Below are 16386 nucleotides of genomic sequence, written 5' to 3'. Positions count from 1 at the left end.
CTCCTGAGCCACAGCTTCCCCAGCACCAACGTTCCTAAAGATAGAGTTTAAAGTGGGCTCTTTGCCAAGGTGACTGTTATGTGTAGACACAATACTGGTTCACCCCTTGAGTTCGGAGCCTTTTCTATGCTCCAGTGATTCACAGCTCAGTGTTAAGTGGCTTAACAAACAGGTACAAGGACTGGACTGAAAATGAGTGAAAAAGTAGCCAGTGTCCAAAGAAAAATAAAGACCTTCAGAGAGCCCCGAGATTTAAAGCTCACTTTGTGGGAACAGGTTTTTTCCTTCCATCTCTCTGCACGAGTCACATGACTGCGAAATTATGAATACTAATAAAAATGTGAATCAGACATTTTGATCATATAGCTTTCATAACATGTGCTGACTGTAGCTATTGTTTTCATTTGGAGAGAGTAATGACACCCCCCCCCCCCCCCCCCCCCCCCCGCCCCATGGTGGGGAGGGTCGATGATGATAGTAAACACGGCCAAAGCTTCAGGTATCGAGGCCAGCGTATGCAAGCCAAAAGCTCAGGCTTCTCACTAATATGGTCATCATAGATAAAGCTCTGGTACTGACCACAGAAGCCCCTCCCTCCTGCTGTTTAAAGTGTTCTGTTTGCGAGGGGCAGCCAATCAGAAGAAAATTGACTTGATGGGAGGGTGATCTTAAAGGGGGAGGGGCTACAACAAGTTGTTGCAGACAGAGGAAAACCTGAGGGGTCTGTAAAAGCTAAATAAGGATTATCTGGAACTGAATCACATAAAGTTACTCTAGAAAAGTGCAACAGCATCATGTTAACTTCACGTCACGTTCCCCACTGGTGTCAAAGGGGATGAAAAGGCGGGCCTATCTTGATTGATTACTGTCACTAGCAAATGAGTCTATATTGACAACACTGCATCTCAGACTGATTCTGTACAGAGTCCAAGTGTTTTTTGAGTAGCTGGAATCACAGGGAAGAAACTGGCATCACAACTGTGAGCGGAAGGTGGGATTCACACCCTGCATCACTCCAGACAAACACTAAGTCCCAGAACACTGAAAAATACATTGGGAAAAAAAATCGCTTGCTTCTTCTGATGGCTAAAATCTGACTCAGGAACAGTCTTATCTAGATTTTGCCACAGTAAGCCTTGAAATAATAATGCCACAAATAAAACCCTTTGCAATAAAACTAAAGGGTGTTACAGGCTGTGCTCACCAGTGAAACCTCAACCAGAAAAAGTCCTCGTTTGTCTGGTTGCTCCACCGATGGCTCCGTCTTTCCCTTTCTCCCTCTCTCGCTCTCACCTTGGGTAACTTCTCTCAAAGGACGGATGCCATTGAGACAATTATCAGACCATTATGTGTCATTATGTGTTCCCAGGTAAAATGGGAGCTATTTGAAGACGTCTGAGGGCTGCGCAAAAGACCTGACCTGTTTATTATCAGAGTGAATGGTTACGTCAGAGCCATGTCTTTGGCTCATGCTGTACCTGTCAGAGGCATCAAACCTGCGAGGCTGCAGATACAAGGTGCTCTGTGTCCAGTCAATTACAGAATCTGCCACCTGCTACTGAAAGGCACTTGCACAGCCTAATGTAACTTAATAGCACAAAGAGGTAGCCACTTCCAAAAAAAGGGGGGCTTTAACAAGCCTAATTTATTAGCAGGAGGGCTGCCTAAACGTGTTTTACACATGAAAGGAACTAGAGCAGGTATTGTGTGAATACTAAGGTCCACCTAAAAGTATAGTGCAGCCTACCACATGGATGCAGTCTCTGCACGGCTGCTGCACTCACTTTCTTCTTTTTATTTTAGTGTTATGAAAAGTTACATGATTATAACCATAAATAGACGGTCTCTTTTTCTTTTTGGGTCATTATGATTATTTTCCAAACTAAAACCAGAATATACTAACTAAAACTGCAGTTGCATGTGATGTGGGGTATTGGGAATATGTAGCTGTAAAATTCAAAATAAGCTGACATAATCAAACCCTAAAAACAGTTCAACATTTTTAGGAATATGATAAGTTTAATGCTACAAGATATGGAGCTACAGCCAAGATCTGGTCAGCTTAGCTGAGTGTTTGATGCAGCAGGACTGGCTGGTTTCAATCTGTCCTGAAGTAAAGACCAAGATTTCTACAAAATCATATCTTAAACATGTCATGGGATCATATTATCCTATCAGAACACTTCGCTGTTCTCTCCTGTGACCTGTCCATGCCCACTCATTTCACCCTATGACAGCAAATCTCACATAGCAATACATTGTTGGTCCATCTGCAATTCTTACGGCCACATTTGAGGGCACTGACCCACTGACTTGAGTCTAGCTGCCTCAATTCAACCACAGGCACACCTTAAAGGCTCAGTATGGTTCTCCATTGGCCGTACATTAGCAGACCGTCTACCTGCAGAGAGCGTCTGTGTCCAGTGTATGTGGCACAGCTGGTCTGTGGACTACTCTTACTTGTGGTGTTGTTGGTCTGTCAGCCAGCCGCAGAGAAGAGTGAAGCTATACAAGGAGCTGAAGTAAAACCGAGTGTTGAAAACAATGAGAAGTGCCCACTGCAGTCACCGTCTGTGCTTTCATGCTGTAGTTTTTTTTATTGTTGATGTTTTTTATGCTTCTCCTGTTTCCAGTGAACTCTGCTGTCGCTCCCTTCCCTGTTTGGGTCGGTTCATCAACCAATCAGCTTTCAGCCCACGCACGGTCAAGCTATAGACTGCACGGGTTGAAAACCCCTCTCTGTAGTCTCTCCTTAGTCAAACACCTACACAAACAGACACCATACGGTACCATAAGACAAGCACTGCATGGGCCACCTACAGGCCTGGTACTAGGATGGAATGAGTTAGAGGGTAGTCAGAAATGAGGAAAATCTTTTATTTTTACTGTTTAAACAGAAGCTTTTCATCCTGTCAGTGGTGATATGGTGACATTATGACTCAGTGCAAATGATTCCCTACCGTAACTTTTTAGTGCTACCAGGTTTTTGACAAATAAATACTGAAATAAAATTCAAGCACCAACTTGTGGCATTCAGTGACATAAAGCAGGTCTCAGTGAAATGCACACTAACGCCAGCCAGTCCTGAAAGCAAGAACCTTTTATGACCTGCCTGTCTCAGGCGAGGAATACAAAAATATTTATTTACAAACATATAAATTCCTGAGAATAATCCATTTACACATGTCACATATCAGAAATATCTGCACTCCTCCAGCCTGTTAACATGCTTTGCTCCGTGTTCTCATAACCAGGTGATTGGCCTTCACTCTTTTACCACCGAGACAACGAGGAAGAAATAAGGAAGGCTGATAAATATGTTTTAATTGAGCACATAGATGATTTTGGTAGAACAGGTAGGATGGGTGCACACTCTCTGCTCCCTCAGTCACTTTCTACAAGCTGTCACACTAATGTTCCAACTAAATTCACAGAGGAATTTAAGAAACAGCTTGGGTAAATTTAAATGTAGCTTATAATACCGATCATTCGTGAATAAATGTAGTATAATGTAATAGAATGACCATAAAATAGGCCACAGATTTTAATCCAGCCCGAGTGTCACTTTCTGTCACAAACTGGCTGAACTCGGGGCATTGAACTCACGTGCTAGACACAACCAAGAGACCACAGAGGAGGAGTTATCGTTAAACCATTAGCTCTTTATTTATACACTGGGGTCAGAGATTAAAGTCAGGGGACACAGGGGTAGATCAAGATTTGCAGGTCCGGGTATCAAGGTTGGGTTTTTTGACAGAGTGCAGAGGTCCTGATTCACTAGCTGATCTTTGACTGAGGGAAGGGAAGAAGTGCCAAGGGAGGGTGAGCAGGCAGGTATGCTAATGAGGTGAGCCTACAGTTGAGTCCAAAGGGGATTTGGTCCAGCATCAGGAGAGGTTAGGTGGGAAGGAGAAGCAGTCCACGCCGAGGCAGGGAGAAGAGTCCAGTCGCTCCGAGGAAGCAGATAATCTGGCAGAGACTGGATGGTTGAGCTGGTCCTGAAATACTGCGGCTGATGGGGCTTGATGGGGCTTGATGGAATAAGGTGCACAGCTGAGGAGTGGGAGACTTTGGCCCAGAGTGACAGTGAGACCAGCTGGTGGCAGACCATGACACTTAAGCCTTAAAGCAGGCTCTGTGTGACTTGTAGAAATGTGTGCAAGAACAAAAAATCATGATTTTACTTTTACATCAGCATATATTTGTTTAATTACATGCCCCATTCCACCAGTAGCTATCATACTGAGGCCTGTGTGCTAACTTACTTTTACAACTGTAACCAGAATGCTTTATTTTGCTTGACTAAATAGAATGATTAATAAAAATATTCTATTGTTTGGCTGTAGGTTTTATGTGGACCAAACTGTCCATGTGAAAGATCCGTGGGTGCCAGTCTTACATTAAAGTCAATAAACTGCAATTTTCTCTGAAAGACTGAGCAGCAGCACGACGAGCCTCCTGTCTTACAATCAAATACTTTAATTTCACAGAAATGGCGACGCCAATACTCAGTGAAAACTGTGATTGAGGGATTCAAGCACTCATAACGCAGGTCGAAAGATGGAAAATCATACAATCTATGAACAAGTGAGGGATCACAGCTGAAATAACAATAGCCAGCAGCATCAGTGCCATTAAGCACAAAGAAAATCACTGTGTCTGTCTTTCTTACTCATGCTGCAAAAAAAAAAGCTAACAAGGCTGAACAATAGTGAGGTGTCCTGTTTATCTGTGCACTGCTCCACTTAGTACTGGAGCCAGCATGAGAAGCCCGAACGCAGGAAACCGTCACAGTTTACAGGTGAAGCCTTCAAAGAAAGGGTTTCATTCCCGTTCCTCACTGTCATCTATACAGTACATACATAAAACTGTAAGTAGGGGAAGGGGCAAAACATCCAGTTGACTGTGATAGAAAGCGGAAAAATGCGGGAACAGGTTCATTTTCTGCCAAAGGGAATTCAGTAAGTCATGTGCCCAAAGCATTCTTGGCAGTCCAGCAGTGTGATAAATCTCTAAGGAACGATATATAGATATATATATATATATATATATATATATATATATATATATATATATATATATATATATATATATATACACACACACACACATAGTAATATGTACGGAAATCTATAATTCAATCATGTCGTGTCACCTGTAAACAATAACAGTATTTTATTTCTTCTATATAATAACATGTGCTACACTTTGAACTGCAATTTGTATAATGCATATAATGCCTTTGAATGTATTCAGTTTTATTCTTAACGCATAACGGGGTCTATAGTTGTCCAAGCAAAAAAAAGGCAGGGAGACAGGCAGGGAGACAGGTCGTTCCAGAGGTGACCGGGGAATCCTGCTCTCTCTGTGCCGGCAGACAGAGCCTCCTCCTCGGCCACTGCTCCTCCTCCCCTCCCCTCCCTCTGCCCTGGTTGCGCGTTGGGGGATCCGACGACGTCACAGCAGCACACACATTTGCACACACGCACGCACAAGCGGACACACACAAACGCCCTCTCTCTCCGTCGCTCTCTGCCGCTCGGTCTCTCTCACTCTCACTCTCCTCTATGCTGCTATTCTGGGAAGTGGTGCTTGGAATAACCCCCTGTGCGTATGAGTGTGTGTGTGCGTGTGTATGTGTCTCCTGATTTCACCCTGACACACGCACACATACACACTCACAACACAGTCAGACACACACATTTACTGTCCGTCTGACTGCAGGAGTGGAGCTCTGGCAGCAGAAATCCGCTCGCAAAGGATTCCTTCCAATTTTACGCGCAACTTTTGTTCGTCGGTTTCTTCTCTGCGACGTTTCCAGCGCTGCCCCCTCGACTGTTGTGGATTTCTAGCAACCGTCCCTGTTTCTACCCGAGCGACGAGCGAAGCTCGCCCGGAATCGGATCTCCTGTCACCGGGTTGCTTGTTGTCATTTTCGCACGGAGACGCGCAGCCGGAGCGCAGACTGAAGGTAAGAGCGGGGAGAGAAAACGAAACCATACAGAACATATTCTCACACATATCACACTGTCAGTGCGTTTTTATGCGCCAAGGCGGACATTTACGGCTTGTTTTCAAGGAACTTGATCTTTTGCTTAGCTTATAAGGGGAAGGCTATGCTGGGGGAATACCCCGGGCACGCATTGCATTGCATGCAGATTACCCGGGTTGCGTAATATCCTGAGGAATTTGCAGTAACCTGCACGGCCAGGCTGGTTGCAAGGCCGGGGAAGAGATAGACAGAGGGTGAGGGAGGGTGCGTGTTGGTGGATATGAAGCGATGAAAGTGGAGGCTCGGATAGTGTGTGATTGATGTGATTTTTGCACCTGAAAGGTCGATTTGTGCACAAACAAATCATCATTGCCCGCATCGGGTTGGCTTTACTAATAGACTTTACCTGCAGTTCCCTCTGACACTCTGTGGTGCTCCTCTGATCACTGATCGTACGCGTGAAGTGTTCAGAAGTGAGTTTAAGCTGTGACCTCCGCGCACTCTCTGGTATTTCCTTGTTGCTGCTACAGTGTGATCAGTGTGACATTCCTCAGAGTCAAAAGCGACTCTTTTTGCGACAGTATCAGTGTGTTATTTTACAGTGTGCTGCTCAAAGCGACCACGGAGACACTGGCAATTTCTTTTTGAGATGGGGTGACTTTATCTCATATGCTCATCGTTTGTTTCCTCTTTATGTGTCTGTGTATGAGAGGGAGAGAGGGAGATGGTGGGTGGTGTGCTGGCTGGTTCCGGGAATGTTCCATGACGTGTTGCCGTCTAGAGAGGGGCCCCTGCCGGGGAGACTGCGACTAACGGCCCGGCCCTGCTGCTCTCACTCCTTCTCTCCCTGTACTCTCCGAGAAAATATGTCAGGCTCTCATCGCTGCATTTCTAAAGAAGAGATTTACATCCTCATCCTGCAAACTCTTTGTTGGAGTGGTCATCTCTGCAGGGAAGGTTAGGTGAGAGGTCAAAGGTCAGGGTCAAACACAACTGAGTGCAACAGGTGGTAAAATCCTGCTCAGGACACTACACAGCAGTGCACATGATTGGCAGGGTGAGGTCTGAGGTGCAGGTTTGAAACAGCTGAAGGACAGTGTGCAGCCAGGCTCCAGCCAACATGACTTTCTGGATCTCAGAGCGTTTGTTTGATGTTTAATATGTCACAGAAAGCTCGAATAAAGAACACAAATAATAAAGATCAAAGAGCTCCTCCACAAAAGCATGCACCATTAAATAAGTAACATTTATAATAAACTGTAAGAAAGAAAAAGTAAAACAAATCATAGTTACATTATAGCTACATAATTACAAAAGTAAAATTGCAAAAGTAGAATCAACAACATGCATTTTATAATGCTTTTGTGTGTTTCCATTATCTTTTTGTTCTGGGATTGCGGCTAATTTTAGACTTCGACTGACACAGTGCACACGCTATTTTTAGGAACAGCAAGAAGCTTTGTGCACAGCAAAACAATCAGAAGAAGTATGAAGGGAAGAACTGCCGATGGATACCTCATTTCTGCTTGTTGAAGCTGCACAAAGTAAAAAGCAGTCACAGAAATGTGCTTGTGGTGTTGGTGGGATTCATAGCCTGCAGCTGAAGAGATGATTACAGTATGTATTCTGCTGTCAGGGAACATGCTGCTGACTCTGGGCATGCACGTGTCTGTGATAGATGCATGTTTGCGAGCGTGCATGGGGGAAGGCCGACCTACGTACCATCTGTCCTACTGCCACTCAGATGGCCATCGGCGGTGTAGCTACTGCGTAGGAGAGAGCGTCCACGCACGCACACACACAAGTGCGCTGTTACCAGGGAAGATAGGCCGTATGGAGACATGCATGAGGTGTGAGAAGATTTCTTCACTAAACATTCAATTAATTTATTACTTAGGCCTTGTGGGAACTCTTGTGTCCTCCCAACATACAGAGAGCTGCACTTGTACAAGCAGCAGCACACGGGGATTGGAAATATTCATGGAGTTTGATTTTTTTATATATTAATCAGTTTTGTATTAGGGCTGGCACTGTTCTAGAGCATTTCAGTTGGAAGTTGCTGTGTTAGCATTGGGGCTACACCGTTCTTAAGCCTATGGATAGTCAGTGGTATTAGCCTGAGCACCACCGCCTGCATGAATCAGTATGCCAGATTTAAACAGCACCTGTCTTTGGAAAGTCAGTTATGTCAGTGAAGCAGTGGGATTTATGTAACAGCCTATATTCATTAGAGTGGTGCAGTGGTTAGCACTGTTGCCCCATGGCAGAATGTTCCTAGTCTGAACCCTGGATGGGGAGTTTGAATATTCTCCCAAGGAGATACATGCTATACTACAGTTACTCTAGGGAAAACAGTGGTTGGAGATGGTAGCATGACCAAAATTGTGGCAACCATGTGCAATGAACCTGCAGTCTCATTGCCTTTAAAATGGTTGCTTTGTAGATGGGGACCAGGTCTATGACCACTCACAGTCAAAGCGAATTAAGTGCGTCAAGACGGCAATAAGGCGGAGTCGGCCTGCCATCGGTTTGCGATTTAATCGTGTCAAGTGGGCAATAACGTGCAGTCTGTTGGTGATAACACAGCGATGACCTATGATACATCAGGGAAAAATCTGTAGCTGTCTGCTTACAAAGAAACATAAATTGACACAAACTACTGAAAGAGTCCAGCAAGAACCTCGTAGAATGAAAAACAGAAATTCCTCCACAAATAGTGACGTAGTTGCTGCAAGACGACATTTAACTACAAAATGAGACAGGCGCTCAGCAACGTGACTCAGCTGGTTGCCAACCAGTGGGCAACCAGCTGAGTCAGTCTGCTACTGCGAAGCAGCACATCGCCGGCAAATTGCGCTCATCAGCTCAGACTGACTCAGACTGATTGCTACATTAGCAGTATGTTAACATTTATATATTAGACGGCGATTATTTGCAAACCTTCTTCAATCTGTTTGAGAGTGATTGCAGTCATTCTGAATTTTACTACGAACATTTGGTGACAGGTTGCTTCCCTCCAGGTGAGCTCTGCGCTCGCCTTATGATTAAAAGTTGTCAGTCAGAAGTTGAGGGTGTTGCACTGAGTGAGCAGATTGTCACTACTACTACTCACAATCATCGCCAAATGCGAAAAAATTCAGTGCAGTCACAGAGAAACCACCGATTTCTCCCTGTCACAAGAAGGGTGCGGTCTTCTTTTTATTCCCGTGTGACTGAGGCATTAGGTTAGCTGTTCATTCTAAATTGGCCGTGGGTGTGAGGTAGATGAGGTGCTTTAAGTGTATAGAAAAAAGAGCTGTATGAATGTATGGCTAAAAATGTGACCATATAAAGAGCTTTGAGTAGCCAGTAAGACCAGAAAAGTTCTCTGTAAATACAAGTACATGACTTTACCTGTGGTGATGCACTGTTCTGACCTTTTCTGTCCTGATGCTGAAGCCTGAGGTACTGCTGTCAGCTTTCTGTATCTCTAACTTAAAGAAGAGACCGGGAATATAAATAAATCAATACATTTATTGTTGAAATAATACATAAAAGAAACAAGATACGAAACCTGAAAATACAAAAATGTGGATGCTATTTATTTAAATTTTAGCTCATTGTGAGGATTTCTGTTTCCGCTCTTTTTCATCAGGTGTCTCACACACATGTATGCGCACACACCAACACACACCACACACAGACACACTTGCAGCAGAGCAGACAAGAGACGGGTAAAGTGAAGATAACATTAGTGCATCAGTGTAAATGCAATCAAATACATAGAAACAGTGCTGTGGACGCCGCTCTTCCGTTGTTGCCAACTCACTTTATCATCATTTGTTTGACGTTAAATCACAATTAAGTCACAAACTAGCAAAAATAAACAAAACTGTTGCTGAGCAAGTGGGAAATACCTCAGGACTGCTGGCCTTTTGTTGTTAGCTCTCTTTCCGAAATGCGCCGGTGCCGCGCCATTCAGTGCTGCTGATGCATAACATATTCAACAAAGTATAAAATGTTTTTTACACATGAACTCCCACCAAGGTCTGGAGAGGCAGGTCCCACATGTAGCACACATCAGGAAGTAGTCTGCTTCAGCCACTCATGCTTTGGTTTGGTGTAGAAGGAGGAAGGAGTCTGGGTAGAGGGTCCAGGAGGATGAACTGAACTGAACCGGTGCCTGATGAAGGTATCTGAGTCAGACTCAGTGAAGCAGTTGATGCTTTTTTTTATATGCAGCAGCTCCCGGATGGCTGGTGTGCTGTGAGGCAGGTACAGGGTGGATTTTGTGAAATCCATACATTATTATTGAAGTATAACAGCAAAACTGTATTTGCACTTTGTACGTATGAACCCATTTCCCCAGAAAACCGTCAGTCACAGAAAACCCCACCCTGCAGATTCTGTGTGGCTCGTCAAAGAGGAGCATCGGTGCGGCCCACACCCTGAAGGCAAAACGACCTTTAAGACAGTATAGCAAAGCTGCTGTGAGAGCTGCTAACCTCCTCAGCCAGAGCACATTATCTGTCAAGATGTGTGGCTAATGCTAACACACTGCCACACAGACTAAAGAGGCACTTAAGAAACTAAACATCCACTTCTGAGAGAAACGCCACCTTCTTTCAAAGAGCACTGGATCTGAAGCAGAGGAAGCAACGCGGGGAAGTGGACCTGATAAGAATAGATCCAGATGAGGCAAGTGTGCTGTCAGAAGTTCTTGTGTATGACGATACAATCAAAAAGGAGCACATTAGACGTGGTGGAGGTTGTTGCTTCTTTACATTTTTAAGTTTAATAAGTTGGAGAGTTTTCTCAAACATAAAGGATCTCTAAACTGTTTGGTTTATCAGAATAATCCAAACTGAAAAACTCGAGGTCCATTCACAATTTTTTTCAGGATTTCCAAACAAATCTACTTGATGGATTCTGCATATATGTAAAAAAAAAAAAAAAAAAAAAAAGGCCTCTTATCTGTCATGTAGCCTTACATATATGTGAGGTATGTTTATGCTGTGAAGAGTCTCCTCATCTGAATCCGTTACACTTATCTGCAAAATGCAACTGTCCTAAATTCCTGCAGCACGAATTTACGACTCACAGTTTCCTGTTTGGCTCAAAACCATTAGCGAGGCTTACATCGCTTTGAATTTCTGGAATTCAATACAAGAATCCCAAGAATTCAATTCTAAGTATCTATTTGACAACCTCCATTTTTCTTTTCACGCACTTTGTGTACTTCTTGCAGCGCTCTGCCTCTCCTCCTGTCTCTTCATCTGTCTCTGTGCTGACTGTGCCGCAGCCAGTTTGCTGCAGACGTGTTAGGTTAGCATTTGCTGTCAATTATCACAGCGCACACATCATAGCTGGAGAATTTGAAATGACTGCAGATGTATGGCATGGTGTGAAGACATAACCCTTTCACACGTACAGATGCACACAGCTTTCATTGCAGCTCAGTTGCTGGTGTGCAGAACGTTCACTCGTTGGTTAAAGCATGGATGTGCACATGAACCTAAAGACCCCAAATTGGAACAATTAGAAGGACACACAAAGACAGAGTTTAGGTCTACTGAAAAAAATCTACTGGTATTCATTCATATTATATCTTTTAACCTTGTTGGATTTCATTCATTGAGAAAACTTTATTCCACTCTGTATATTGTCATCTTTGCCTCACTCACTCAGTGATTGTAGCAGCATTGTATGAGACACCTCAGAGTGGATTATTACCAACAAAGAAGTGCAGAATCTGCTTTGCAACATAATGCACCTACAGCACGGGCACACTGCGCTCAGTGAAAAGCACACTGAACTCATCTAAAGTTTATCTCACTGCATTGTGCTGCTTTTGAATGCAGTTGCACAATTTTACGTGTGTGTGTGTGTGTGTGTGTGTGTGTGTGAGATCATCTGAGAGCTGTAAAGGAACCTGAGAGCGCCGTGGTGACCGGGGTCCTGACAGCGACGGTTAAATTATTAAGACACCTCCACACATATGCACACACAAAGCCTAATGAGGTGGTTGACTGGCAGCACCAGATAAATTGTTCCACTGCGGTTTGGTTTCATACCTATATACACGTGGAGCAGAGGTGGGGGAGGTGGAGGTGAGGAAAGAGGGGGGAAAAGCGCGATGTGTGTGTGAGTGTGTCATACTTAGCTGAGGATGTTGTTCATCCCTCAGCCAATCAGCGATGACCTTGCTGATGCTCAACAAGCTGGTTGCTCAGTATCAGCCAATCATAAAGCAGGTTTTTAAACAGAACGGGCACGGCTTCTATCTGTGTGTGTGTGAGGGAAAAAAGAGGCTGATTTTAAAATCCAGTCTCTCTTTACACAAAGCAAGGCGCCAAATATACTGTCAGGTGTGTGACTGTAATTTTTAAGGACAAAGAGATGATAGAGAAATGAAAGGAGGGCGGGTGAGAGAGAAAAAGAGAGAGAGAGACCTTTACTCAAACTGGCCTACTTTCTCAACAGCTTGTAATTAGTCTCACTTCATGCATTTATGCATCAGACAGTGGAGCTAAATCAGTGTTTTGTAATCAGGAAATCCCAGATGACACCACCGTCATCCAGCTTCCCTCTACTGTACAGCACTCTGCCAATTTGACAACTTAAGCTATGGTTGAGTAATTTTGAATATCACTGTAAACGCTCCTGTTCTTTCATCACACTGTATGCTATAAGGCCTGATGACATATCGACACCTTTTATACCATACTTAAAAAAATAAGTTGTTAAAAAATAACTAATGGATTCATTATGATAAAAAAAATGTGTGCATATTCTCAGGTTGTAGCTTCTTAAATTATGCTTATCTTTGTTCTGTATAAGTATAAGCTGAATACCTCTGGGCTCTGGATTTCTGATCAGACTGTACAACTACATCTGAAGAGTCACCTGACGTTGTGCAAAGTTCTGCTGGAATATTTTCAGTCTTTGGATACATTTGGAAACATTTAAAGTTGATTCATATGCAGCTCTGTGGTCTTATTCTTGGACTCTGCTTATACTGAGTCTTGCTGCGGCCCCTCAGTTCATCCACTGCCTGAAACAAGCTGTTTTAGCTTCTCTCTAAAACCACCTGCCCTTCAAACCAGCTTCCGTCTTATTGGCTAATGATTCATGATTAAAATATTGTTAGCCAACGAGCATAACCTGGGTAATGCTCCTCTCTGACTTTTAGAATGACCAAAATCTCCAAAATGGACTAAATGTTTTTTAGCATGTTTAATTTTATTTTTTATGACCTGAGTCAACAGAGCAATACATATACCAGATACCACTTTATTAGGTACACCTGCTCAGCTGCTCTGGAGCGCAATTATCTAATCAGCCAATCACATGGCAGCAACTCAATGCATTTAGGTTTGTAGGCACGGTCAAGACAACTTGTTGAAGATCAGAGTCAGATAGCTTGTTACAACCAAGGTGTGCAGAAGAGCATCTCTGAATGCACAACATGTTGAACCTTGAAGCAGATGGGCTACAGCGACAGAAGACCACACCGGGGTGGCACTCCTGTCAGCTAAGAACAGGAAACTGAGGTTACAAATCACACAAACTCAACAAAAATGGACAGTGGTTGACATGAAATGTTGCCTGGCCTGACGAGTCTCGATTTCTGCATTCAGAGGCTCAGAATTTGGCATAAACCCCATGAAAGCATGAACCCATCCTGCATTGTATCACCGGTTCGGGCTGCTGGTGGAGTAATGCTATGGGGGATATTTTCTTGGCACACTTTAGGCCCCTTTGCACCAACTGAGCATCACAGATACACCACAGCCTATTTGAGTATTGTCGCTGACCACGACCGTCTCTTTATAACCTCAGTGTACCCATCTTCCAGTGACTGCTCCCAGCAGGATAATGCACCAAAGCTCAGATCATCTCAAACTGGTCTCTTGAACATGTCAGTGAGTTCACTGTGTACTCAAATGGCCTCCACAGTGACCAGATGGCAATCCAATAGAGCAACCTTGGGACAAATCTGCAGCAACTGTGTAATGTGAATCTAGAGGAACATATTCTGCACCTTGTTGAATCTGTGCCGTGAAGAATGAAGGCAAAAGGAGCTCCAGCCCAGTACTAGCAAGGTGTACATAATAAAGTGGCCTCTAAGCTTAAATTGTATCATGTTAGTTACCAAATTAGCTAAACTGTAAATAGCAGCCTTTCATACCATGAGTATAATATGAAATTATTTTGAACTTTTGTTACTTCAGTATGAGATTTAAAAGTGAATTTGATGAGCATATTTTCATTAATATTGGATCAAATTCTTGCTTTAATCAACACCCATACACTCAGTTGTTTTTTTTTCTCTTAATCTTAGACGGCTAGACAGGATAGTGTGATCAAAAGAAACAAATACCTGTGATCTCAAACACGTTTTCATGTTAGTCACTCAGAATTTCGTGCCGCTATTTTGTGCCGACGCTCTGCACTCATACTGGGAATATTTACATTTCTGCACCCACGGAAATGAAACCCGAACCAGAATACGCTGCAGTGAGTGTTCAGTCAATTAAAAACTTCTCACTTTCTCTCACTGGGAAACTCTCACTTTCATACTTCACTGCTGAGTCCTAAGTGCAGGTAAAACCCTGCTGAACCCTGACATTTTCTCTGGGGGATGTCCAAAGGCATTTTGGGAAATGTAGGCAAGCCGAGTGACGCACATTAGACACATTTTAGGGTAAGCAGATGAACCTTTAATGGTAAATTACAATAAAAAAATGATAAAATGAGATAAACATTGTGCACTGATCATGTGTAATACTCATGAGGGTTTTTTTTTTTCTTAAAGCTCTCATTACAAAAGATCCACCACAAAACATTTGGCATCAAAAGTTAAAGCAAAGTGTAAGAAGAAACTTTGTTGAGCCTCTAACTGGTGTTGGCGTGTCGTTCCCAGGCTTTGCTGCCCAGTCTGATTTTATCGCAGTGGAAACACAGAGACGGCTGCTGCTGTAGGTTTAGGGTGAGTTATTTGCATGTCCATACAAAAGATAAAAAACACTTCAGAAAATATCTGAGGATGAAAAGAAATCCAATCTCAGCAGGTGAGACTGAACAGAAACCCCAGTGGGCTTAAAAACAAAGGAAAATATCATCACCCAAAGAAAAAAAGTGAGAATCAAGATGACAAACGGATGACATGAATGATCTGAAGCTCTAAGACAGGATGTCGTGTGTTTTTATTTGCTCATTGCCGGGTTTGAAATGTCAGTGTCAAACGCTGCAAATCCTCTAAGACGGCAGCAGAGACTGAGGAAGTGTTTTTAGGAATTTATGATTACAAACCACAGGATCAGCAAGTCACATCTGCTGTCATGAAGATGCTACAGAAGCGTCGCTGCTTTTTCTTATTAACCGACACCAATTTAAATTCTGCACTGATATTTATACACCGGGAGAGTCTCAGGACCTTTTGACCTTTGAAACGACTGAAACTGTAACATGTTCCCAAACCTGAGCCACACAGTGTGTCAGTCGCACACTGACTCGACAGGCTGGCCAATTACATTAACGGCCACTTTAGTATATTTAACGAAACATTTTTAATTTTTATTGTTATTTATTAATTTACTAGTGGACAGACCTGAAGCTCTTACGGCTCAGTCACACTAGAGTAAAAATAGGACGGCAACCTCGTTGAAACTCAGAACTGTCGGAGAGCGCTTTGCAAGTAGTTGCAGCGACCGGTACGTTTGATTGAATTGTGGTGCAGATCAGATGGACTGCAGTCAGTCTGGCAGTTAAAAGTTTGGCGAAGGTTTGCATGTAATTGGTGTCCAGTTTATAAATGCAGACAAATTGTCAACACGTTGCAATCAACCAGAGGCAGCCAGCCGACTGGTTGTATTCTGGTTATATTCCTATTTAAAAGTGAGCGCTAATACGCCACTGCATCACTATTTGTGGAGGAATTCTTGGATTTGAGATCTATGAGGCTCCAGCTAAACTCTGAAAACAGCAGCTTACTGCGAGCGGTCGCAGACCTCGTCCTCGTCTTTAAAGCAAACGTTTTAAAGGCAACAAAGTTAATCGCACAGTTCCAGTAATTTTGCTTGTGCTGTGGCCTCCGACCGCTGTTTGTCCCTGTGTGGCTGTTGCATTATTTTTGAAAGTTCAGTAACTGGTAACTGGCTAATTTTCTCCCATGCGTTACTACCTGCTAGCTCGCTGTGGCTGTCTTTGATGGCGTGAACACCGCTTGAGTCTCTTGTGATGAACTCCAGTGCCACCATCTTGAAATACAACTAGGCATTGTTATTCTTTATTCTGATCTGGAGCTCCACTGTGAGCTAAAACACGGCCCGTATGAAGAAGTGATTCATGGCTCGCTGCACCGAGCACAACAAGAAGACCTTCTGCTGTTGAAGTCCATCTGTGCAGTACAG

At 43.4% G+C, this 16386-nt stretch overlaps 1 protein-coding gene across 1 annotated transcript in view; it reads left to right on the top strand.

Moving 5' to 3' along the window:
- The first annotated feature begins 5604 nt into the window (after positions 1-5604).
- The window catches only part of hivep2a (HIVEP zinc finger 2a), a 113158-nt gene continuing 102376 nt past the window's right edge, over positions 5605-16386 (top strand). Inside the window, exon 1 of the mRNA XM_030721258.1 lies at positions 5605-5971. The gene's annotated coding sequence lies outside the window, so the exon portion shown is untranslated. The remainder of the gene's footprint in view (positions 5972-16386) is intronic.

The sequence above is a fragment of the Archocentrus centrarchus genome, chromosome 24, assembly GCF_007364275.1.
Source record: "Archocentrus centrarchus isolate MPI-CPG fArcCen1 chromosome 24, fArcCen1, whole genome shotgun sequence".
Taxonomy (NCBI): Eukaryota; Metazoa; Chordata; class Actinopteri; order Cichliformes; family Cichlidae; genus Archocentrus; species Archocentrus centrarchus.
The sequence above is the reverse complement of the archived record's forward strand: the minus strand, read 5'-3'. Positions and strand labels throughout refer to the sequence as shown.